The 23,878-nt window shown below is 50.7% G+C and overlaps 1 protein-coding gene across 2 annotated transcripts in view; it reads right to left on the minus strand.

Annotated features, from left to right (window-relative positions):
- ALPL (alkaline phosphatase, biomineralization associated) overlaps positions 1 to 15,607 on the minus strand; it is a 60,919-nt gene extending 45,312 nt beyond the window's left edge. The window contains exon 1 of one of the 2 annotated variants that reach the window (XM_067566967.1): positions 15,372 to 15,607. The gene's annotated coding sequence lies outside the window, so the exon portion shown is untranslated. The remainder of the gene's footprint in view (positions 1 to 15,371) is intronic. The other variant, XM_067566968.1, reaches the window with a different exon arrangement.
- Between the last annotated feature and the right edge of the window lie 8,271 nt (positions 15,608 to 23,878).

Genomic DNA, 23,878 nt, shown 5'->3' on the forward strand with positions numbered 1-23,878 from the left:
TGTGTATGAGGAGATATTAAAAAGACTGGGACTTTTCAGCTTGGAAAAGAGACAAAGGAGGGGTATGATGGAGGTCTATAAAATCATGAATGTTGTGGAGAAAGTGCTTAAGAAAGTGTTATTTACTCCTTCTCATAAACATAAGAACCAGGGGTCCCCCCACGAAATGAATAGGCAGCAGATTTGAAATAAATCAAAGGAAGCTCTTCCCACAACACACAGTCAACCCGTGGAACTCTTTGGCAGGGAACTATAACGGTTCAAAAAAAAGAATTAGATAAGTTGATGGAGGCTAGATCCATTGATGGCTATTCGCCAAGATGGGCAGGGTTGCAACCCCATGCTCGGGTGTCCCTAGCCTCTGACTGCCAGATGCTGGGAGTGGATGACAGAGGATGGGTCACTCGCTGATTGCCCTGTTCTGCTCATTCCCTCTGCAGCACTTGGCATTGGCCACGGTTGGACAACAGGGTGCTTGGCTAGGTGGACCATTAGTCTGATCCAGTATGGCTGTTCTTGCGTTCATAGTGGTCCTGAGAGCAAAAGTTCCATTTTTCCATTAGCAAAAAAAACATATGAGTTTCAAAAGGTCTTGGCACCATGGACCTGGTCAGAACACCCTACCTTCACCTTGGTGAACCTTCCATGGTGACCAACCTGGTCTTGGAGCACCATGGAGAAATAGCTCTGTTGATGAACTCTGAGGCCTGGTGTGGGGACAAAAGGACAGGCGCATGGGTCTGTGGCCCAGGACTCAATTGGTGCCAATTGGCAGAGGGCACAAAGGGTACATAGGGGTTTACAGGGATCCCCTGGATCAGATCTATGCAAATCAGTTCACCAAAGGGTGGCATCTGAGGCCTCTACCAAGAGAAAATAGTCCACTGATCATCATAGTCATTGCAAAATGGAGGTACAGATAATATTTAAGGAGTTATATATCTCTACTGAAAACTATGTTCTGAAGGACTTGGGATTGAGACAGGTCACCAGTCACCTTGGACATTTTCCTTTCAGGCAGGTGGTAACTGATACTTATCTCCCTGTCTGGTCATTGATGTATTGTCTGCCTCACACTGTATGTCCGTTTGCAGACCAGCCAGATACAAATCAAGAGATTGATGCTTGTTTCTTCCTGTGGCTTTCCTCTTCTTGATTTCGCAGGGGTTAGCCTGCTGATGAATAAGGACAAATAATTGTTCTGACACATCTCAGTGTACCAAGAGACAAGCCTGGATCCTTCCCAGAGAAGGCAAGCGGAGAGCATGTTGTGCCTCAAAGAGGGGTCAGAAGCAGCCTGGTTGTAAAGCGCTGGCGAGCAATACTTTATTAGACATGAAAATATTTTGTTAACTTAGCTGAGGCTCCAGAATGCAGATTACCTATAATCCTTCATTTCCAATACTTCTACTTGCTGGAGTCTCCATTCTTTGTTAAATAAAACTTGTACTTGATTTCTCTCAAATAAATAGATCTCCGTGCTAGTCATGGACAGCCATGACTAATCCTGTGGCTTTCCTCTTTTGTTTATTTCACCAGAGAGTCAGCTGCAGGGTGGGGTGTAGGAACAGAGACCTGGAGTGAGGAATTAGGGACAGATGGGGGTCTGGGATAAGGAGGACACACACAGGCAAGGAGGTAGGGTCCATATTAGCAGCCAGTCAGGATTCCCACTCAGACAGCTTCCTGTGCCTCTTTCTGGTTTAAGTAAACATTTCCAGCCAATCAATGGGCTGGGTGTCATCCCCCAACCAGAAGATTCGTGGGCAGAGCCCTTTGAAAACTAGTCCTTCAGGTGAACTGCTCCACATGCGGCCTGGTGACCCCTTGCAATGCTCTGTGCTATGTGGAGTGTGGCACTGGGGTGGCACTGCCAAGCTGGGGTGTGCTGTTTCTTTGGAAGCAACAAATCTGAATACTGTGGAGTGTCCAATAGAACAGGGGTTGGGGGTTGCTGGGTGGGCTCAAGCATTGGAGTGCGACTATCTGGGCCAGTGTAGGCCTGGAGAGGAATACGTGCATTGCTCGTGGCTGGTGCAGTCAGGAGCCCCCAGCAGATATAGACATGGCTCCCTCACGCTCAGGGCAGGTGGTAGCAAGGTGCTTCGTACCCCTGGACAGCGTCACAGGGTCAAGTACCCCAACACAGGGTCATCAAGGACCCTGTACAATCTGAGAATGCCAAGCATGCAAATCCATCAACTCCCTCCTGTGCAGTGTCTAGCTTTATGACTAAAGCCATCAGCACCTTGTTCATCGCAGTGCACACCTCCATGACCCCAGCAGACAGCTGATCTACCAACACCATATTAGTTAGCTATTGACCGGTAGCAATCAGGGGTGGCGAGTTTCCAGATGGCGATGGCTCCATATTTCTCCATGCTGGGGGAGCTCTATGTTGGTTTGCTGCCCCTGCAGCTCCAGGGTGAGCACCATGCAGATTTCTAGGAAAGTGGCCTTGGTCATCTTGAAATTCCGCCACCATCACTGGTCATCCCAAGACTGCATTGTCACTATCCTTCTCACTGCTGGCTTCCCACGCCCAGAAACGGCATTGCATGCAGTGAAGCTGTTCCAGGAAAAGATCATGTATAAACAGCTGCTCAGCTTCATCTGACTACTCTAGCGAAATCAGATCGGCTGCACAACCACTGGCCCCCAACGTGACAGTCTCCTGACAGCAGTGCATGGGCAACAACCTCTGGGTAAGTGACTTTCATGGTCACAGAGCGTATGCTGACTGCAAACTGGCTGACAGCAGTTTGAAAATGGTACCGGCTTCAGAAGCAGATGAATCATGGGATATCAGAAAAGGAATCAGGGTCAAACTTGCAAATTCCCATAAGTCCCAGAATTCCAGTGGCTCCCAGAAGGTAACCCACAGTGCACCATGAGAAAAATATTAGAATGTGTAGAGCCCAGCAGAGGGACAAAGCACCATGGGATACCCACGCAGAATGCGGAGCATTTGTTTGAGAAACGGCAGCAGTAGGCCTATGCACTCATTCAGAGGGAAGCAGGTGACATCTGGTCAGATGGATGCAATTATTGCATCCTAGTTATCCCATAGCAGTTTGTGCTCAAAAACTGAATTTGCAGATGAGCCCTGATTTACATCAGTGCAACCCTCTTAAATTGGTTTAAGAGTGAGTACCTTAAGTGATTTAGTCACTAGAAGGCACCCTGGAACCAATTGAAGAGAGTCCACACCACAGGATTACAATGGTTTAAATAAATCAGTTTATAAACCAGTACAATCTTCTCATGTAACCAAGGCCTCAAGCCTCTGGACTTCGTCCTGTTTAGTGCCATGCACCCTGGATGCCAGTGTGATTGGAGGCTTCTGTTTGTTACATATTAACAATAAACATCCAGCTGCCATTTATTAGCATAGCTTTTCCTACTGCAAGAAACCACGTTGCTCCTAGCAGAATTACCACCTTTCATTAACAAGAGAAAAACAAAGTGCAGATAGTAGCCTCCTGGAGAGAACATCACCCAAAGCCAAAGAGGAAAGAGAAAACCGATTGTTTACAGGCCTTTTTGTTTTAATGTTCCCGTTGGTACAATAACCTTATTATTGTGTGTTGTGGCGGTGACAGGACCCCATTGGCTGGGTGTCATCTAAACCCAGAAAAAGTGCTGTTTAGGTTAAAGGAAAATGCATTCCTGAAACTGCAAGCTCTTTGGGGCAGGGACCTTTATTGTGAAGCATGTACAGCATCTGGCATAATGGGGGCAAGCGCCTCAGGGCTTCTTAAAGCACAAAGTGGTCACATTGCATGTTTGCTAACTAGGTGTATCTTTGGGAGGATGCCTACGTGGTGTCACTTCTTCACTCCAGAATTAACATAAGCAATCCACCATTGAGTGCTTCCCTCATGTTAGCCTGTCAGGAGGGACAATGGCCACTCCGCAGAATAACACAACTGGTGGGGCAGATCTCGGGACTGTGCCAGAGATCACAATGGTCCCTTCTGGCCTTTGACTCTGAGTTGCTGAAACACCCTGTGTCCACATAGGTACTTTATGTGTGGCGCTAAGACTTCTGGGGGCACTGCCCCCAGTATGTACGCTGCAGCAAGCTGTGCTGCTCTGAGTGCTCTGGGGGAGAACTTGTCTGTCCCTTCTAGGGATCCTGGGAGGAAGATACATGTAACCTGTTCCAGCTCAGCACACTCCTGATTTTTTATCCATGCCTTGAGGAAGAGTGAGAAGCAGGGCTGGGTATGCAGAAGAGGAAAGTCTAGCTCAAGGATGTTTTTAATAGGTTTTAAATTAAATGCAGGGGTTTTTGCACACTTGTAAAACTGAGTTTTCACCTTAATAAAGGGCCCTGTGACTAGGCCAGCTTGGACCATGCTGGTATGGTAGTCTGGAGTTATACGTGGTCTTGAATTTAATTCCCAAGTGTGTTAAGGTGGCATCTCAAGGAAACATACAAACTCCCCCTCCAGGAAAGAAGGGCCCAGCAAACTTCCTGGAGAAGAGGTCAACCGATATGCAAAACGACTCTGGGCTTGCCCAGAGAGCCGCACCAGGAAGATAAGTGTCTTCTAATGAGTTTGACTTGAGGTTGTATGCAAAAAAGAGAAGGATAGCATCACAGGAGGAGAGGAATCCCTGGGTTAGCTAAGAGGAAGTCTCATGCATGACACACTTTGATGAAAGCACATACGCTTTCACAGAAACTGCTAATTAGATGATAACTTCCTTTTCAGCTCCACCTGAGCGATCTTTGCCACCTCAAACTTCTCGGTGCGAGTCACCCAACACTCCAAACTTCCACTCTGAATCAAACTTCGCCAGCAGCCCTGGGAATTGCATGTGAGTGTCTCCATTACAGAGGGAATCTGCCTGACCCTTCTCAGCTCCAGAGAACAGCAAGATCTCCATATTCCCACTGTTTTTACCAGATGCACATGGAAAGCCTACCTCAAAATGGGGACCCCTTTAGGGTCTATTTGGGGCTATGCTTCATGTTCCAGGCCCTTTCAGCTGGCCAGATCCATTTCCCTATATCCTCCCAGCCCTTAGAGAAAGATTAGCTGCTGAACTAAGCTGTCATGCTGAGCTCAACACTTTCCTCAGGCATTTAGGGAGGGGTTGGGGTTAGGTCAGGTGAGGCAGGCTGTTGACTAAGACAGTAATTAAAGCTTGTGCTCAGATAGGCTTGTGAGGATATGGACTGTGAAGTGACACCTCCACCAGTCAGCTCAATGGGGCGTAAGTCGGATACTCACTTTGTCACCACGTGCAAGGTTGCTGGGAAGAAGAGACTCATCTGGGGAGAAGCTGGAAGGGGCAGGAGGACTCTACAGGCCCATGCAATCCCTGTTCCCAGCAGCCCACGCCCTCAACACCCAACTGTCCTGGGCAAAGCCCTCCCGCATATGCTTCATGCAGTTGGACTTCAAGGGCAGACAGGGCCATCTAATCTGCCCTCCTGCCAGAAACTCTCATCCAGATTAATTGCAATTATTTTTAAACAGCAAGACAATGGCCCATGTTGACAAAGTTAACACAGCAGGAACCAAGCTGTCAAAGAACTTGGGGCCCTGTCTTCAAACATTCAGCCCCCAGCATGACACTTAGAGCCAAGTCAGTAGGAGGGCTCTGTGTCTTGGTCGCTGAACTCTGCTGAAGTGGCCCAGGGCTCTGTGAACAGGGATAGGGCACAAGCAAATTGAAATGCCTTTTTTTTTTTTTAAATTGGCTAGATTTCAAGTAGCCCGCGAGCTGCCACCTCTTGCAATTTGGGGCATTTTCCTTAAGATTCCAACTCCTGGCGTCACAGGCTACATCGACACAAAGCGCTAGGGGTGTGACTCCCAGCATCGCATACATGGACTCATGCTAGCAGCATCACTGCAGTAGCATGGGTAGTGACAACAGAAGCATAGTTAGGCGTGCTGAGTACACACCACTGGTTTCAGTCGGGTTTGTACTAATTTAAGCCAGGCCTAGACTGCCACTAGGCATGCTATTGCAGCTCTGCTGCAATTTAAATTCATGCTAGCTCAATGGGAGTTTGAGCAAGTACGTATCCAGGAGCAGGACAGAAATGTACCCCGAACCCCAGCTCCTAGGGTAAGATGGTAAGGCCAGAAGGGACCATTATTGGTATGTCTAGCCTGTAGGTCTACCCCATTGTTCTTATGTGAGTTTTGGCCCAGACCCCCTTACCAGTCACACACAAAACCTTCAGGCACATGCTTTGAGCCCATTCTTGCTTGCATGGCTGGGATTGCGGGTTAAATCCGGGTTTTGCTTTAAGGCATGCTTTGCCCTGCCCATCTAGTCTGACCTCCTAGATAACACAGGTCAGAGCATTTCATCCAAAATTAAAGAGCCTATACTTGCCCCTTCCAGCTTCAGGGGTCCCGTGGTAGTGGGGCCCAAGACTCTTGGCACTATGAGCAGCAGCCTTACCCAGAGGGCACCAAGCCTTGATGTGAGACTATCAGCTTGGGGTTTTTTTAAGTTTCTAGTTTTTGTGGCTGCCAAGAAGAGCCTGACACTGTGGCTCCCCCGCAGCTCAGAAACCAAAAGCTGAATAAAAAGCCTTTTTTGTACACAATAACTCAACCTCCTGATTTTTAAAACAATCTCATGTGGGGATGGGGCAGATGAGGTGCCTTGCAATCTTTAAATGCCAGGGCAATCCTGTTTTTTGTAGAGTCAGTTTCACTCTTTCCCTTGCAGTTAGACATTTTCCTCTGGGGGGTCTTTGTCTAAACAAAGCGAGCAGGATGTCCACATAGTTAAAGTGGTACAGCAGAGCCCTGCAGTTTTTTTGTTTACACAAAGCCCTACAGAAGACACTAAGTAACTGCATGGAAAAGAGTGAGAGAGATTTTATATAAACTACTTTGAATAAAAAAAAAAACACAAGGAAATATTTGCCCTCCATTTCTAGCCATGTCTGGTATTACTGTAATAGTCGCAGGTGAAAGAGTGGAGGGCGACAGTCAGTCAACGTGATCCCTTTGAAGGTGGCCGTGGGCCCACGGGGCATTACTACCCTCGCCAGGAATTCAACAGTTGCCTGATGCACTTGTAATACCCATGTGGGTCACATTCTGTAACCAGCTGTCACTCGGAGAGGTTAGTTTTGATAAAAAAAGGAGTCCCGATCCTCACAAAACCCAGGCTGCTTTGGTGACAGCCTCAGCACAGATGCCAAGGGAAGGGCTAAGCCATGGAGACTCCTCTCCTCTTTAATCCCCAGGCCTTTGCCTGTAAGTAGGATGCTCTGAAATTCTCCCACTGCTGCAAGCACTAGTGCTCTTACCACCACGTTGCCTCTGCATCTCTCCCCAAGTTTCAGGCCATTGTGTTACTTACAAACAAAGCATTAATTGTTGCATTGATCAAACACATTGCCAACATCCCCTGCCCTCCCTCACTGCTCTGGCAAACTCCATAACACGTTAGACAACGGGGGTCATACTGCACTGGGGCACAGAGTCCTGCACAGGTGGGGGCAACCTGTGTCTCCCGTTTGGTGGCAGTGGTGGCCCCTGGCACAGGCTACGGTATCTGGCACCCTTGTTGCAGCGGCCTTTATGGTTTGAAAACACTAAGGGGGAGCCCTTCCTTGGCTACACCCCCCACCCCACTTCCACTCTGCCCTCTCCCTTCTGGGGCAATCTCTGCCCTTCCTCTGCTCTGACCCTGTGCCGCAGGGGCATAGAAACGTGAGAGAGAACCACAGCACACAAAGCACTGGGAAAGCCAAGCCAGCTCTGTGCAGCCTGTATGGGGGGGACGGACGGACGCACGCACGCACAGGTGAGATGTGCAGGGCAGCAGAACAGAGTAGTCACAGACCATGCCCAAGTGTCCATCAGCAGGGCTGCTCCAGAATTCAGCTCTGCTCCTCCCTCTGTCATCACAGTGCTCTTAGCAAATCCCTCCTTGTGTCCCATCGCCTCCCTCTGGTCACACTGCCCAAAGCTCAGGATGAAGAGTTAGTTACTTATAACCCCCATGTCCGCGGCCCTTCCCCATTCCTTTGCAGGCAGGAAGCCATCACAGCCAGGTCTCCAGAGGGGCAGGCCAGTTTATCATTCCTGATTCACTACCACACTCAGTGAAGCCGGGCCAGGCACTGCTCGGCGGCAAGGGCTTTGGGGCCAGCGTTTCCTGCCATTGCACTGTCATGGTGTAACAGCTCGGCAGAGATTGCACCACAAGAAGCGCTGCCCGTCAATGCTAAGGCAACAGGAAATCCTTCAGCATCCTTCAGCGTGTGTGTGTGGATCCTCCTGCAAAACCATCCCTTGGCCCATCCCCCCGATTTCATGCAGTCCCACCTCCAGCCTGCTCCCCTGAGCCACCTCCAAAGAAATAACCTGACAGTGCTCCACAGTCACTCCTGGCCTGGGGACCAACTACCTGCCTCCCCACAGCAGGTGTAATCCAGCCGTGACAATGCAAGCACCCCACGCTGCCCCGCCAGCATGAGGACTCTCTCTAGGGATGAGAGGGGGAGTTGTTCCAGGGCCCCTCCCAGCCTGCAGTGCAGCCCCTGCAGTGGTGATTCGAGACCCTAGGAAATTTGGGGGTCTCTAGGAACTGAACGGAGACCAGTACACTTCCCTGACTCCCCCCGGGAGGGACTCCCCCTGGCATATGAAGCAGCAAAGGGGCAAAGATCCTAAGCACTGTTCTGAATGCCAAGAAATCTGCACCCAAGAGCTCACATGGGGAGTGCAGCACTGGACGGCATACACATTCCTCCTCTTGTCTAACCAGCCCTGCTCAAGGGAGACCGTCACACCAGCTTGCGACTGGAACGTAGGCGCTCAGCTTGCATTGCACTCACTGCATTTGCTAATGCTTGAACAGAGATCTAGGCAAGAAACTGCATGCTGCAGCCACACTCTATAACAGACGGCAGCATAGATCTAAACAGCTGCTGAAGGAGCTGCCAGCAGGTGGTGCTCAGGAATACGTAGCATTGCTCCTGGGTTTTGTCAGGACAATAAAATTTCTCATTGCCAAGCATTGCCAGTGGTTCCTTGTGCTGCACTTCAACAGTGAGCGGGAAGAGGTGCCCCTCGCACAGGCACCCGAACTGCCCTAGCAAAGCTCCTCATTGCCCTGCACTGAGTGAGTGCACAATGGTGCCACGTCAGACACACACTGTGCTGGGCAATGGAGAATCAGGCCCTGCAGAGACCTGCCCCAGCATGCCCTGGGTGCAAGGTAGCACCCATTCTTTCAGGACCAGTCTCTGGAGCAGCTTCCGTCTCTTCCTGCCCAGCCCTCGACGATACTGCTGAGGACGGGACGCTGCAGTTGTCCAACCAGCAACAAGCTGTGCTCGTGCACTGGAAGCCCCTTGCCCAGAGGACGAGCCAGGCTGTACCGGGCTAGCGAGCGTTAGCTCAAGCTGTAGCAGCTCATGCTTGTTGCTGTGGAGGGCCCTGGTTCAGCGTCATGCATCTCCCAGCAAGATGGGAGGTGTCAGGGCCTAACGCTCTGCTGCTGCTCTCTGCTTCTACTGGATGGCTGCAAAGCACTTCACAGATGTTAACCGGGCCAGACTGGGAACCCTACCCCACCGGCCCAGCACCATCGCCATTGTGCCATGCACAGCCCGGTGCCAGTGCTTGGGCAGAGTCTGTCTGTTTTCTCCTCAGCAGCAGGGCGGCAGTCCTCCCTTACCCTCCCTGCCCACACAGACGGGGGGGCACAGACCCTGAAAGGGGGGAGCCAGTGCCATCACACCAAGGGCTCCGAGCCCTCAGCCCACACCCCTGGGTCTGCAACTGCCTGGGCTCCCACCCCATCCAGCAGGAGGACCGGGGGGGAACGGGAGGTGATTCCCTAAGACCTCATTTACACTACAGGTCACTTCAGTATAACAGATGTTGCTCAAGGCCGTGAATAAGTGACGCAAGTTACACTGACCTAAGCGCCAATGTGGACAGCGCTGTGTTGGCAGGAGAGCTCGCGGGGGCTGGAGTTATTAAGCCAGCAGGAGAGCTCTCTCCCATCGGCTGGGAGCGTCTCCCCCACAAGCTCAGCAGCTGCACCACTGTAAGTGCTGTAGTGAACATCCTGTGGGTGCTCCTTCCACCACCCTCCCCGGGAGCACGTAGCCCCAACCCTCAAAGGAATTTAGGCATTGGACTCCCACTGATTTCGATGGAGCCTAAATTCCTTGAGGATCTGGCCCTACCCTGGGATGGGCCAGTGTTGTTTTGGAAGAGGGAGCTGATCAGCAGCAGAAGGGGTGTTTCGAGCCATGATAACCTACTGATGCTTCCTGTTAACATCGGATCAGCTGATTCCCAGCCTTTGCCTTGGCAGTTGTTTCCTGGGCTTAGCATAGTGAACATCGGAAAGGGCTATTACTTATAAAGAAAGGGAGTGCCACAAATTACTGCAGCGCACCCATGCAAGAAAGTTACAGTCGCTCACTTCCCAGTTGCAGAATAGCAAGGACAGTTGTAAATATTTTTATATACAAAAGATGGACTTTTTAAAACAGCATGTTTCCAAATGGTTAGAGCACTGGACTGGGACTCAAAAAACTTGGATTCTGGGCCCATCTCTACCACTGACCTGCGGGGTGACCTTGGGAAAGTCCCCTCCCATTTGTGCCTTGGTTTCCCCATCTGTAAAATCAGGATGATACTAACCTCCTCTGTAAAGTGCTTTGAGATCTATGGATGAAAGTGCCATTTAAGAGCCAGGTATTATTAAACACAGTGTACTTCTCCCCCCACTTCCACCCGCCCCCTTCCCACACACATAAGGAAACTAAAAAAGCTCCTGGCAGGGGAAGGAAATATGTATTTCCTTTTGAGCAACGTGTATGATGCAGGCTGTAGGGCCCAGAAAGAGCTAGTTTAAAGCAGTGTGTGCACCCAAAGTGCCCTCCCAGTTTGGAAACCTGGATCCCAATGACACTGCTAAGGGTCTTTAAAAACCGTGTGCTTGTTAACACAGCTCTTCCTGAAGTGGGCATGTTCCTAAGGCAGGAGGACATCATATCAGTGGATTTGGGGCTGCCCAAGGGCAGCAGGAACCTAGCAAGGTTTCCGCTTTTTGCTAATTGTTAAAAAAAAAAAACCCACTAAGTTATAAAGGATTCTTGTAGCTGCTCCAGCCCTCATGGGGGATAGGGCAAGGACAGAAATGAAACATTCTCTTCTTTAAGAGATAAAATTGCATTCCCTTCCCTCCATAATGAGGGCTTCAGATTGTTGCTTCTATTTCTTTTCCACATTTGTAATAGTGACTTTCATCCAAGAGGTTCCCAAAGGGAGTACAAGTTACAGCTATATGGTTGGCTAGATGTAGATCACTTCACCCAGCACTGAAAGGCAACCACCTCTGGTTCAGAACATGGTAACTGTTTAACGGTATGCAGCAACACTGCACAGCAATTTAAGATGGTAACTGTATACCTCCATTTCCAGTGGCAGCTGCACAGGGAGTTGAGAGGCAGAATCTAATACCTCTTGAAGTCCCAGTATCCCCTGGAACAGGGTACCCTCTGCACCTCCTCTCCCCCCTCAGCATCATCCTCAACAGAGGAATGTGGAGCCCAGGGGAGCAGGATGGAATCTCTCCAGACAGGGACACCTGCACCCACAGAACAAGGCAAAATGAGGATCTGCACATGGCTCCAGCACGTGACTGAGAGAGCCCCCTGGCTCACCTGGCAGGTGGCAACTCAGGGAGCCTTGGAAACCCACCTGTCCCCAGATGGCCTGGGAAGCCCTGAATGGCAGAGCGCAAGATCTCCAGCATCAGGAAGCAAGGAAGACACAATGGACAGAGTTTCCCCTTCTGGTTGGTTTCCAAGAAAAACTAACATTACACTAACAAACAGCCAGGCCGGGACGGTTTTTACATGGGATACAAGTGATTAAGCAAGCTGGGGTGCAGATGGGGGGTCAGGACTGGAGCTGGAAGCAACACAGGTCAGGAATTAAGCACAGGGGCAAAGCTGGGAGGTGGGGACCCAGGGCTGGATTAGAGAAGCTGTTGTGACTGACCCTGCATCAGTCTGGGATCACACATTAGACAGGCTGCTTGACTGAGCACACAGCTGCAGAGCTGCTGATGAGGGCAGAGATCCCCATGACCCACTTTGGATCAGCTCCTGTCTGACCTGAGATGGGGCAGCCTGCTGGCCTCAGGGTGCTCTAACTTGCACTTTGACTGACTGAGGGGCAGAGTCTCAGAATCAAATACTTGGGGTCATGTCAAGTCAGGGCATTTTTAGAAACAAGTTCCTCCCACCTCCGCTCTTAAAGTGTAATTGGATTCATTCACTGATTATGTTTTTTAATGCATTTGTCGCTGCAGCATCTGGTGCTAGACACAGATTCAGTGCAGCCTCACGTTAAATTAACTGCCCACCAAGGACAGTGCAGAGAGCTCCCACCCCACCAACTCCCCACAGCCCAAACCCAGGAGAAATATCACAGCCATCAACAAGCAAATGCACTAGTGAGAGGATGCACCATGCCCTGGCCGCTGAAGATCAGCAAGCTGGGGCTCTGGTGGAAGCCAGTTAGAGCTAGGAGGAAGCTGCTGCTGAAGATCCCCTGGGCTAGCTCTGCTGTTGCTGAGAGGGTGCTAGTCAGGAGTCACTCCACTGAAGTCTATGGACTCCCAGCAGGGTGAGATCAGAACCGGGTTCCCTAGTGCCAGAATGTACATCCACCGCGTGACAGCAAAAGCCCCTTTCCAGGGTAAAGGAGCGCAGAAAGGCATGCGATGTCCTTCCTTGGTTTGCTGCTGGACATTAACAGCTTGTGCTGGACGCTCTTCAGTGCAGCACATTTCGTTCTCTGTGATTGTACAGTGGCTGAGTAGGGCCCTACCACAACACAAAGAAAACACTGTATCCCTCCGAACTGGGACCCTGCAATGCAAGAGAACAAACCTTGTTTCAAGGTCCAGAGAGCCTAATTTTGATCTCTCTGCCGCCAGGGTAAGTCAGGGATAACTATTGTCAACACCATAGTCACACTGGCATGAGCAAAGTCAGAATCTGGCACATGAGGGCCAGATTTCCCCAAAGCACTCAAGCTCCCATTTAGGTACCTAAAGAAGCTCCAGGTTTTCCAAACCTAGCATTTGCCTTTCGGACGCTCACGGTCCGATTTTCCAGAGCTCAGCATGCAATGTGGGGAGTTCTTTGGACAATTCTGCTCTTTTCAAAGACCTTTCAAACCCACGTGACCCATGACAAACTCGTGGCTCCGTCACATGGGCAGCTCACGGTACTGACCAGCCAGCACCAAAACCTGCCAAAAGCCAGCCTGTAAGAGCCAGCCATCAGTGGCGGGCAGGCGATAGCTAGCTCCTGACTGTTTGCTGGGAGCAGAGCTGGCTGCTGTGGGAGACCCTGGGATCATTTTGCAGGGTGGGGCAGGGCAGTCCCTTGGCCACAGCAGATTAACAATCAGGCTATGGCTTTGGTGGTGAATGGCTGTTTCTGGGAGGGCTCCCGCTGGGAATCTCAGTAGGAGAATTGCCTGAGTCATCTACACAGGAGGCAGGGGACCATTTGTATAAAGCAATCTCTCACCAGCTGCCTAGCAGGGTGTCTACCCCCTTCATACGCCCACAGGTCCCCCACACTACATGGTGCTGGACCTAGGACCTCTCTGCACTGCATGGACCAGACAGCTCTGCCAGGTCACTGAAAAGGGAGCCTGGCCTCAAAAAACAAGGAACAGGATTGTAAGGGCAGCATGAGAGATGGGCAGGAAATGCCCATTCTCCCCTTAATGCCGTCTTTCCCCAGTCCACATCCTGCTGTGCCCAGAGCACTGATAGACCTGGCCACAATGGGGTTCTCAGAGATCTCCCCGACCTGGGCATCATCCACACAGCCCTCAAGCTGGACTGGAATCTTCTCAACCGGAGTCTGATGGGAACAGCCCCGGTCATGTAGGGCTGAATTTAGGGGCAGGCAACTACCTAGGGTGCCAGGCTTGGGGGTCGCCAGGCTCAGGGGGCTGTTATACTTAAAATTAAAAAGCTTCTATAAGCTTAGAGGAAATGAATTGTTTTTATTTGCTTATATATGGCATGAATAAGTACAGATTTACAGATCCTAATGTGCAAATTTATCATCCTGTAAGACAGGGATAAGTCATACCTGCAAATCATGTATCAAAGTCATGAAATGGACTACAAATGCAATAAAAAGTAAAGCATCCAAAAGTTTAACAACTGGAAGGGGGCACCGAAGATGCTCCTTGCCTGGGGCGCCATTTGGTCTAGGGCCAGCCCTGCTGTCATGCCCCCAGAACCAAACTCCCTCAAATCAGTCTCTGTGGGGGTCAACCTGCCTCCGACCCCAGAGAGAGAGCTCTAAGGGGCATCAGTGACTGGTGAGAGGCTGGCAGAGGGCATTAGCACAGCACCTCCAGTCCCCAGCCATGGGAATTCCCTTCTGCATCCTGGCATCCCTGCCCCCAGTGCTGACTTCATTGGAGCATCTACCCCAGCCTTGCAGGGGCTTATTGTACAAGCTATTAAATCTTGGCATGGGAGAGAACAACTTTTGCATTTCTAGGAGCCCCCTTCAAGCACTGGAACCAGCCCCAGGAGCACTGGGCTCCTTGCAAACCCACTGGCTGGCTTAGGAACCTGGCTGGGACATACATTCCAGCAGGTCTGATCAGGAATCTCTCCTGGGACCATTACTAACTACAAATCACACACCGTGCCAACAGCCAACTTTACTGCCAACCCTTCCTTCCCGTGGAGATGGGGATACCAGCACACACAGCACTGTGGAGAGACCGACAGAGCATCAAAGCGGTGTTCAAACCCAAAGAGACGACAAAAACAGGCTGGGAGTCACCCACAAGAACTTCCACTAAACCACCAAGGTTTCCTGAGAGCCAGTGCTGGGAGAGGGCTTCCCAGGGCAATCCTTTCAGAGCCTGCCATCGGTTACCAGCCAAAAGCCTTCCAGATGAAACTGGCGCCTCTCTCCCCAGATCAGATCAGCAGCAACTCTTTTGTAGTTGCAAGAGTCCCTCACCCCTACCACAAGGCAACCATGGAGCAGGGAGTGAAGGGGGCCGTGTCCCCCAGGTTCGGACCCCCACATACGGCTGATGCATGCATTCCCACACCTAAATCGCACTCGTGCATTCCCACTGCAGATCCACCCCACCCCAACTGTGGCTCCCCCCTGCCCCCACCCCGTGCACACCAGCCTTCCGCCGTCCCCCTGCAGTCACAGAGCAGGGGAGCAAACCCCCAGCGAGGGCAGGGAGGGGTTGAAAGAAGTCAGCGAGCGGATCCAACTCCCTGGCAAACTCGCTCTTCGCTTGGCTGTAATTGGAACCAGATCCCCGAGCCCGGCGCAGACTCACTTCGGGAGCTTCGCTCTGGGGGACGGGTCCGGGCATCAGGCGGCTGCAGCCCCTGCGAGCCAGGCAGCGGCCACGTTAGAGGAGCAAAGCTGGGGGTGGGGGTGTCTCCCTCCGCTATTAACCACACGCCGGCTCCTACCTGCTGCGACGCCCCGAGCGCCCGGCGCGGCGATGCCAACAACGAGCAGAGTCTCAGCCCCTGCCCGGCCACCGCGTGCAATGGAGCCGAAGCCGGCAGGGAACCCGGCCCGGCTATTTAAAGGGCCGAGCCCGGAGCTCCTGGCGGGCTGCTCCCTCCCGGCCCCGCCCGGCGCCGAGAGACTAGCACATCCCAGGGCACGGCGCGCACTGCTGCCCCCTGCCGGGCCGGGCACCCTCGGACCGGGGTGCGGGAGGGGCAGCCCTGTACGTGCCCCGTCCTTTGTTTGTGCAAGGGGTCCCTCTGCACCCCTCGGGCAGCACCCGCCGCCCTCCAAACAGCGGGGTGCCTGGGGAGGGAACCTGCAGGACTTGTTAAGGAGCAGCTGCTCTGCTCTGCTCTGCTCCCACCTACCTCCGCTCTCCTGGATTCTTCTCCCCTCCTGATTTAGCGTCGAGGTCGAGGGACACATCTGCCCAGAGGCGGATCCTTCTTAGGCGACCCATATGTCTCCAGCTCCTCCCTCCCCCCCAGTACCCTAACGTGCCGCAGGCTGACTGGCCATGGCGAGAGTTGCATTAAGCAGGTGTGATGTCCCTCCATCCCGAGGCGAAAGACAAGCAGCTTGTGACCCAGCTCTGATGTCATTTCTCGTTACCCCTATTTAACGCTGATGTTGTGCTGCACAGCCAAACGGAGTGAGGGCCAGATCTTGCCACTGGGTGCAGTGCTGTCCCTTGTGATGCTCCTACCAAAAAACACACAGTAAGAGCCAGCTCTCAAGGCGGGGGAGTGGCCAGATGAAACAATCGCTGCCCCAGGGGGCTTAGAACTTATGATCATTGTTGTCCACATTTCCATTTACACCATGGTCGCATTCCAGAGGCTCAAATCAAATCAGGGCCCCATTGTGCTAGGCACTGTACACACACACACACATAGAAAAAGACAGTCTCTACCCCAAAGAGACTGCAATAGATTAGGCAGGGCAGAGAGAGAAGAGGCACCAAGAGGAGAAGTGACTTGCCCAAGGTCACCTACCAGGTCAGTAGCAGAGCTAGAGGTAGAACCCCAGTCTCTTGCGTCCCAGCCCATTGTACTGTCCATAAGACAATGCTGCCTATCACAATGAAAAAGACCACAAAGAGAATAGTGCACTTCAGACAGCCATCACTAATTACTAGTTTTACTGGGTGCCCAGACACTTACTGAGGAGTGTGTTAGAAATGCCCAGAGATAGATTTCTAAAGCACCCATCACTGTAATAGCTAGGCACTAAAATCACCTTCAGTTCTTCATTGCAAGGAGTCTGTCCTCAGTTCTTTAAGGGTTAATTGTGGAGCAATGGCTGGTTGCATTGGTCAGCCAGCCCAGGACTTAGAACTGGGACAAAGGAAAGTATTCTAGGGTATGTCTCTCTGACCTGTTGAGTCAAGAGCATGACAAAGAAGTACATCTGGTTTTATATTTGTCCAGAAATGTTGTTCTATAAGGAGTAAAAAGCACTGTCAAGCAGAGATATCCAGCCATGTCAGTGGTCCCTTGGAAGTTCCAAGATATCACTTCCTTGGTAGCCTGTGCATCCTTGTGACACATCATAATCCACCAACATAGTGGCAGTGGATGAGAATTAAGAGCAGTTGTTCTACAAGGAGCTTGACATATTCGGCCTATGCTTCACTTACCAGGAAATTTGACAGCAGCCAAGTGGAGTTATGCAAGCTATGCAGAGTAGCTTGCATAACTTCCGTCGACTTTGTAACTTCCCTTTAGTGCACTGTCTCCACTGTGCTGTGCCGACCTTTTGAGGAGGTGGTTTAATTGATCTGACGCAGTGTGTACATACCCTTCATCCTACAATGAGTCAGCCACTGGGAAGCTGACAAAAAATCCCTATTTCCCTGTCTCCTTACGGGGTGCAAGCATGCATTCAATGCCAAAAGGAGGCAAGCACCTCCCATGAGAGGTGGGAGCTCCCGGCTAGCTAGTCTGGTGGTACTTTGAAATATGCACTGTACAAGCCCCTGAATGGGGCAAGGGAGCAGTACAGCAGCTTCGTGGGAACTCAGGACTTTGTGGGGTTGTGTGCACTTTACATGCGTGCAAATGAGCAGCAGGATATTTTCTTTGGCAGGCTAGTCGATTTGTGTTGCTTGTTTCATTCTCTAGGCATCTTTGAGTTGCCCTTAAGGCTAGTTTGTAGCCTTTGCTGGGGGAGGTTATGGGCAAAAGGTATTTAAAAATTCTGTAGTTTTAAAGAGACCCTTTCAGCCAATAAGGAGCAGTTTGATGATTGGGGGAGGATAGATTAAAAACTAATATAAAATAGTATGGCTCAGAGGTAGGACAAAGGAGGGAGAATCAGGAGCCTGGCTCTGGCCTAACTCTTTGAGTGACCTTAGGTGAGTCATTTCCCTGCTCTGTGCCTCAGTTTCACCATCTGAAACATGGGGCTGATGATACTGACCCATCTTTGTGAAGTGCTGTAAGATCTTCAAATATAAAGCATCACACCTTTTTGTTCTGTGTCTTCCAGCACCTAGCACAGTGGGGTCCTGGAGCATAACTAGGACTCCTAGATGCTACCACAAGACAAATAATTAATAATAATAATAATAATAATGTATTATATAGTCAGCTGAGAATTAATTATATATTTAGCAAATGCCACTGGCTGAGCTGGAGAGGGCTGATGTGGAATGTTTTTGTTACAAGTAAGGTTCCTTATTTGTTCTTTGCTTCTAGGTGTGTTTTCTTGAGCAGCAAGGTAATCAGATCAGTGTGGGAAATTTACCCTGAGTATCTTCCTTCTTGTAACTAAAGGGTTTAGGGTGTGGCTGAATGCTAGAGAGTTTAAGGTCAAGGGCACTGTGCCCTTTGAGCTCATCTCACTAAGCAGTTTAGGGGCCTTCTAGGATTCGGGTCTGAGGCCTTGGTCTATACCAAGGCTGAAGTGCCTGGAAATGTAACAGTCTATAGAGGTGAGATTTGAACTCCTAGCTCGGTGCACTTTTCCCTTTGGCTAAAGGGTATTGGATAGGGGAGTTGCCTGCCCTCTTGCACATGTAATAGAAGCCCTCCCGCCGACATAGCGCTGTGCACACCTAGTGCTGTTCACAGTCACTTATGCCCGCGAAACTTATGTCACTCAGTGGTGTGGTTTTTTACATCCCTAAGTGACATACATTTTGCTGACATAAGTGGTAGAGCAAGACATGGCCTTGGTCTGTAGATATTTTACACCCCTGAGTAAGGTAAGTGGATCCAACTAACTTTTTAGGTGTCAATATAAACCAATTAAGGGCTGGTCCATACTGAAAAGTTACATCGGCACAGCTACGTCTCTCAGTGCAGACAGTGCTAGGTTGACGGAAGAATTCTTCCACTGACCTACACCATGTCTACATGAGAGATTTTACAGCAGCACAGCTGTACTGATGAATCATAGAATCATAGAAGATTAGGGTTGGGAGGGACCTCAGGAGGTCATCTAGTCCAACCCCCTGCTCAAAGCAAGACCAACCCCAACTAAATCATCCCAGCCATGGCTTTGTCAAGCCACACCTTAAAAACCTTTAAGGATGGAGATTCCAGTGCCTCCCTAGGTAACCCATTCCAGTGCTTCACCACCCTCCTAGTAAAAAAGATTTTCCTAATATCCAACCTAGACCTCCCCCCAGGGCCCAAGCATAATTTTTTCAGGCCCAGTACAAACTTGTAGTACGGGCCTCTCCCACATGCATACCACAATCCTTCATCCCATGTGTACAATCTCATGAGCCATGAACATTTTTTTCCTCATAGTAATAGGCTGGGCCCCCCATGGCCTCCAGACCCCGGTATAGTGTACCCTTTTTCTTGCCCATGTGGGGGTCCTGCTTCCCCCACTGCAACTTGAGACCATTGCTCCTTGTTCTATCATCTGCCACCACTGAGAACAGCCTAGTTCCATCCTCCCTGGAATCCCCCTTCAAGTAGTTAAAGGCAGCCATCAAATCCCCCCTCATTCTTCTCTTCTAAAGACTAAAAGAGCCCAGTTCTCTCAGCCTCTCCTCATCAGCCATGTGCTCCAGCCCCCTAATCATTTCTGTTGCCCTCCACTGGACTCTCTCCAATTTGTCCACATCCTTCTTGTAGTGGGGAGCCCAAAACTGAACACAATACTCCAAATGTGGACTCACCAGTACCGAATAGAGGGGAATAATCACTTCTTTCAATCTGCTGGCAATGCTCTTACTAATGCAGCCCAATATGCCATTAGCCTTCTTGGCAACAAAGGCATACTGCTGACTCATATCCAGCTACTTATCCACTGTTACCCCCAGGTCCTTTTCTGTAGAACTGCTGCCTAGCCCTTCAGTCCCCAGTCTGTAGCTCTGCATGGGATTCTTCTGTCCTATGTGCAGGTTTCTGCACTTGTCCTTGTTGAGCCTCATCAGATTTCTTTTGGCCCAATCTTCCAATTTGTCTAGGTCACTCTGTATCCTATTCCTACCCTCCAAGGTATCTACCACTACCCCTAGCTTAGTGTCATCTGCAAACTTGCTGAGGATGCAATCCACCACATCCTCCACATCATTAATGAATATGTTGAACAAAACTGGCCCGAGGATTGACTCCTGAGACACTCTGCTTAATACCAGCTGCCAAATATATATCGAGCTGTTGATCACCACCCGTTGAGCCCAATGATCTAGCCAGCTTTCTATCCACCTTACAGTCCATTCATCCAACCCACACTTCTTTATCTTGCTGGCAAGAATACTGTGGGAGACCACATCAAAAGCTTTGCTAAAGTCGTCAAGCTATATCACGTCCATCACTTTCCCCACATCCACAGAGCCAGTTATCTCATCATATAAGGCAATCAGGTTGTTCAGGCATGACTTGCCCTTGGTGAATCCATGCTGACTGTTCCTGATCAGCTTCCTCACCTCCAAGTGCTTCAAAATTAGTTCCTTAAGGACCTACTCCATGATTTTTCCAGGGACTGAGGTAAGGCTGACTGGTCTGTAGTTCCCAGATCTTCCTTCTTCCCTTTTTTAAAGATGAGCACTATATTTGCCTTTTTCCAATCGTTTAGGGTCTCCCCCAATTGCCACAAGTTTTCAAAGATAATGGCCAATGGCTCTGCAATCACATCAGCCAACTCTCTCAGAACCCTCAGCACAAAAGGGTCTCTGTGATGTTGGCAGACCAGTTGCCACTTCAGGAGAAGTCTCATGGGCCTCACTGAACACTGACAAATGCATAGCTGGAAATTAGTCCAGATCACCTGTGGGTTAGTACTGTTAAAATAGATATTAGAATTATAAGAATTTGTTTAGTGTTTAGACTTTATGAATTGCTTGTAGGATGCTGTACGTATTAATCTTACTTATAATGTCTGTCTCACATTATTAGGTAACATTTATGTGTTTGATCTGTAACCATAAAAAGGCTTGCTAAGACTGAAAACCGCCCACAGAGCCCTGATCTACACTGACCTGGAGATTCAGTGGCACTCGACAGGAGTTATGCAAACTATGCAGAATAGCCTGCATAACTCACGTCGACTGCTCTGCTTCCCTTCTGCGCGCTGTCTACACTGCACTGTGCCGACGGGAACAGCGTTCCCATCGACGCAGGGTTACGCTACTTGAGGGGGTGGTTTAGCAGCGTCGACTTCCTGATCGATTGAGCGGGTCTACACTGACCGCTTAATTGATCCAGAAAGATCGATCTGGCGGTGGCGAATTTGCTGCCGTCAGTATAGACATGGCCTCAGTCATAGGAGGAGCATTATTTAGTGTGAAATGCTGGTTTACCTTGTGAGGTGTCATCTCCTCCCCAACAAAAAAAGGCCCGTAGACAGCAGACAAGCCATTGTGGAACATCAGTGGACAAAAGACTTCATTAATTGCATCCCCACCACACCCATGAAGAGGGTACATGCACAAGCCTTGTCTCATCACAGCTTGAACTAGAATAACAATTTTAAAACTGGAATAAAAATCTCTGTTCAGAAGAAATTGTATCCCTGTGCTGCTTGAACTCTGAGGGGTGAAGATCTCTAAGCATAAGCAAGGGATCCCCAGCTGATTAGCTTGGGTTAGCCCTAAAGGACATATAAAGCTTGCATATTATAGCAGCTACTACCATCTTTTGGAACCTAAGACTGTATCTTGTGTTTGTGTATATTTATCTCCATTTATCTTGTAAATAACTCTCATTTCTTTTTCCAGATTAATAAACCTGTAGTTAGTTTATTATAGGATTGGCTACAAGCGTATTTGATGAAAGATCCAGGGTGCACTTGACCTGAGGTAAGTAACAGGTCCTTTAGGACTGGGAATAATCTGATTATTAATGTGATTTTTGGTGTAAAGGACCATCTATCACAAAGGCAGGCTTGTCTGGGTGACAAGATAGACCAGGGTGCCCAATGGGACTGTCTCTAGCTCCATGGTAAAGCTGTTATAGTGCCTGACGAGTTCACATTTGTTACTTGGTTGGTGAAATCTAGTTACAGAACACACAGCCAGCTTGGGGTTTGTGCCCTGCTTCTTGACAGTCTGCCTTGAAGTTGGCACCCTTATTCATGAGCCACTCTAGCCAGCGTGATAGCCCCATCTATGGTTTCCAGGATGTCTGGTATGGACTTTTGCCAGACAGGGATTTGCTCACCTTGAGCTGTCTTGGAGTTTTTGAAATTATTGGCAGCCCCACAGTCAATGAGTGCCCACTGTGATGCAGTAAAAGTACAGGTACAGCATTGATGTCGCTCCTTCTCCTCGGTGATCAAACATTGGCAGGCCACTGTTGTCTGTTGCTGCTTGTGTGTGTTCTCCCTATGTGCTGCACAGCTCTGTGCAGCTAGCTGACACAGCAGACCTCGATCAAATAGCCCAAGAAGAGGACAGATTCGGTTCAGCAGCGAAGACACTCGGCCAGGTTATTTGCCAACAAAGCATGGTACTAGCCCCTGGCAATCTCTACAGGGCCACTAATACATGTATGGCTGTGTAGGAAGCCGCTGTGGCCTCCCCCAGAGACAGAGCCCGAGGAAGGGCGCGAGCGGTCTGATTGGACCACCTCACACCCTGCCACAGAGTTTGCCCGGCAACAAGAGACCCGGGCCATGATAGGACCACCCAGCCAGTCCAATCGGCGGCAGCGGGGCGGAGCCCCGACAGGAAGGGGAAGTATAAAAGCGAGGCCCCTGAGCTCAGTAGGCCCCAGACTGCTGCCAGAGACAGATGTGTGGCCCTGCCAGCAGAGGCCTAGGCCAGAGCCGAGCTGCCGATGAACCCCGGCCCCGCCTGGGGACTGGATAGGGCTTTCGTGGTGTTGGACCAGGCAACCCGGCCAGGACGACTGGGCCGAGCTACCCCGACCCTGAGCCTGGGCCCGTGCTCCGGAACCACCGGACTGGGCCGAGACCCCAGAGCAGCCCGAGTGGCGGGCACCCCCGGAGGCCGGGCCGGATCTGGAGGAACTGCCGGTTGCCGAGCCCCTCCCTGAGGCGGGGCAGGACTTGGAGGAGCTGCCAGAGACCGAGCCTCTCCCAACCTACAACGATCTTGAGGAGCTGCCCCCTGAAGAGGAACTCCCCGCCTTACCCCCGGTCGATGAAGAGGGACTGACGGCGCTACCCCAGGTGGACTATCCTCACAGCACGGAGGAGGCAGGTACTGGGGTCAGTGGGGAGGAAGTAGCCCAGGGACAGCCACTGCCTGTGGCTGAAGCCGCAATATAGTCGGTGTGTTGCGGCGGGAGCCCCGCCGACACAGTGGCAGCCGCTTCTGCCACTACTAGGGCCCTGGGCTGGGACGCAGTGGAGACAGGTGGGCCTGCGTCCCCCTCCCCTTCCCCTTTTCCCTAGCCACCCTCCGGAGAATCTCTCTCCTGACTGCTCCTGAAGCCGTTGCCTTGCTTGCTGCTCACCCTGCCTAAGGGTTGGAGCAACTGACTCCTTGCTCGCTCGCCCTGACTGAGGGGGCTGCTCACCCTGCCTAAGCGCTCGCCCTGACTGAGGGCCTGAGCGATCAACCGCTGCTCACCCTGTCTAAGGGTTGGAGCAACTGACTCCTTGTTCGCTCGCCCAGATTGGGGGCCTGAGCGGTAGACTGGGTGCTCACCCTGCCTAAGGGTGGATTGCTAAGACTGCTCACTCGCCAAGCGCGAGCTATTTCCCTGTCTGTAGGAAGCCGCTGTGGCTTCTGTTACCTCACAGACTGGGATCTGCTATTAGTGTGCTCAGGAATTGACACGACTCTCGTTCGATAATGACAGAAAGGCTTTAATTACTATACTTATAAACATATAAAATGAGCCCCCAAACCAAAAGTCCAGTATATTTTAGCTGCAAAAGCAATTATCCTCACCA

The sequence above is a fragment of the Emydura macquarii genome, unplaced genomic scaffold, assembly GCF_026122565.2.
Source record: "Emydura macquarii macquarii isolate MOO-44397 ecotype Brisbane River unplaced genomic scaffold, CSIRO-AGI_Emac_v2 contig_2768, whole genome shotgun sequence".
NCBI lineage: Eukaryota > Metazoa > Chordata > Testudines > Chelidae > Emydura > Emydura macquarii.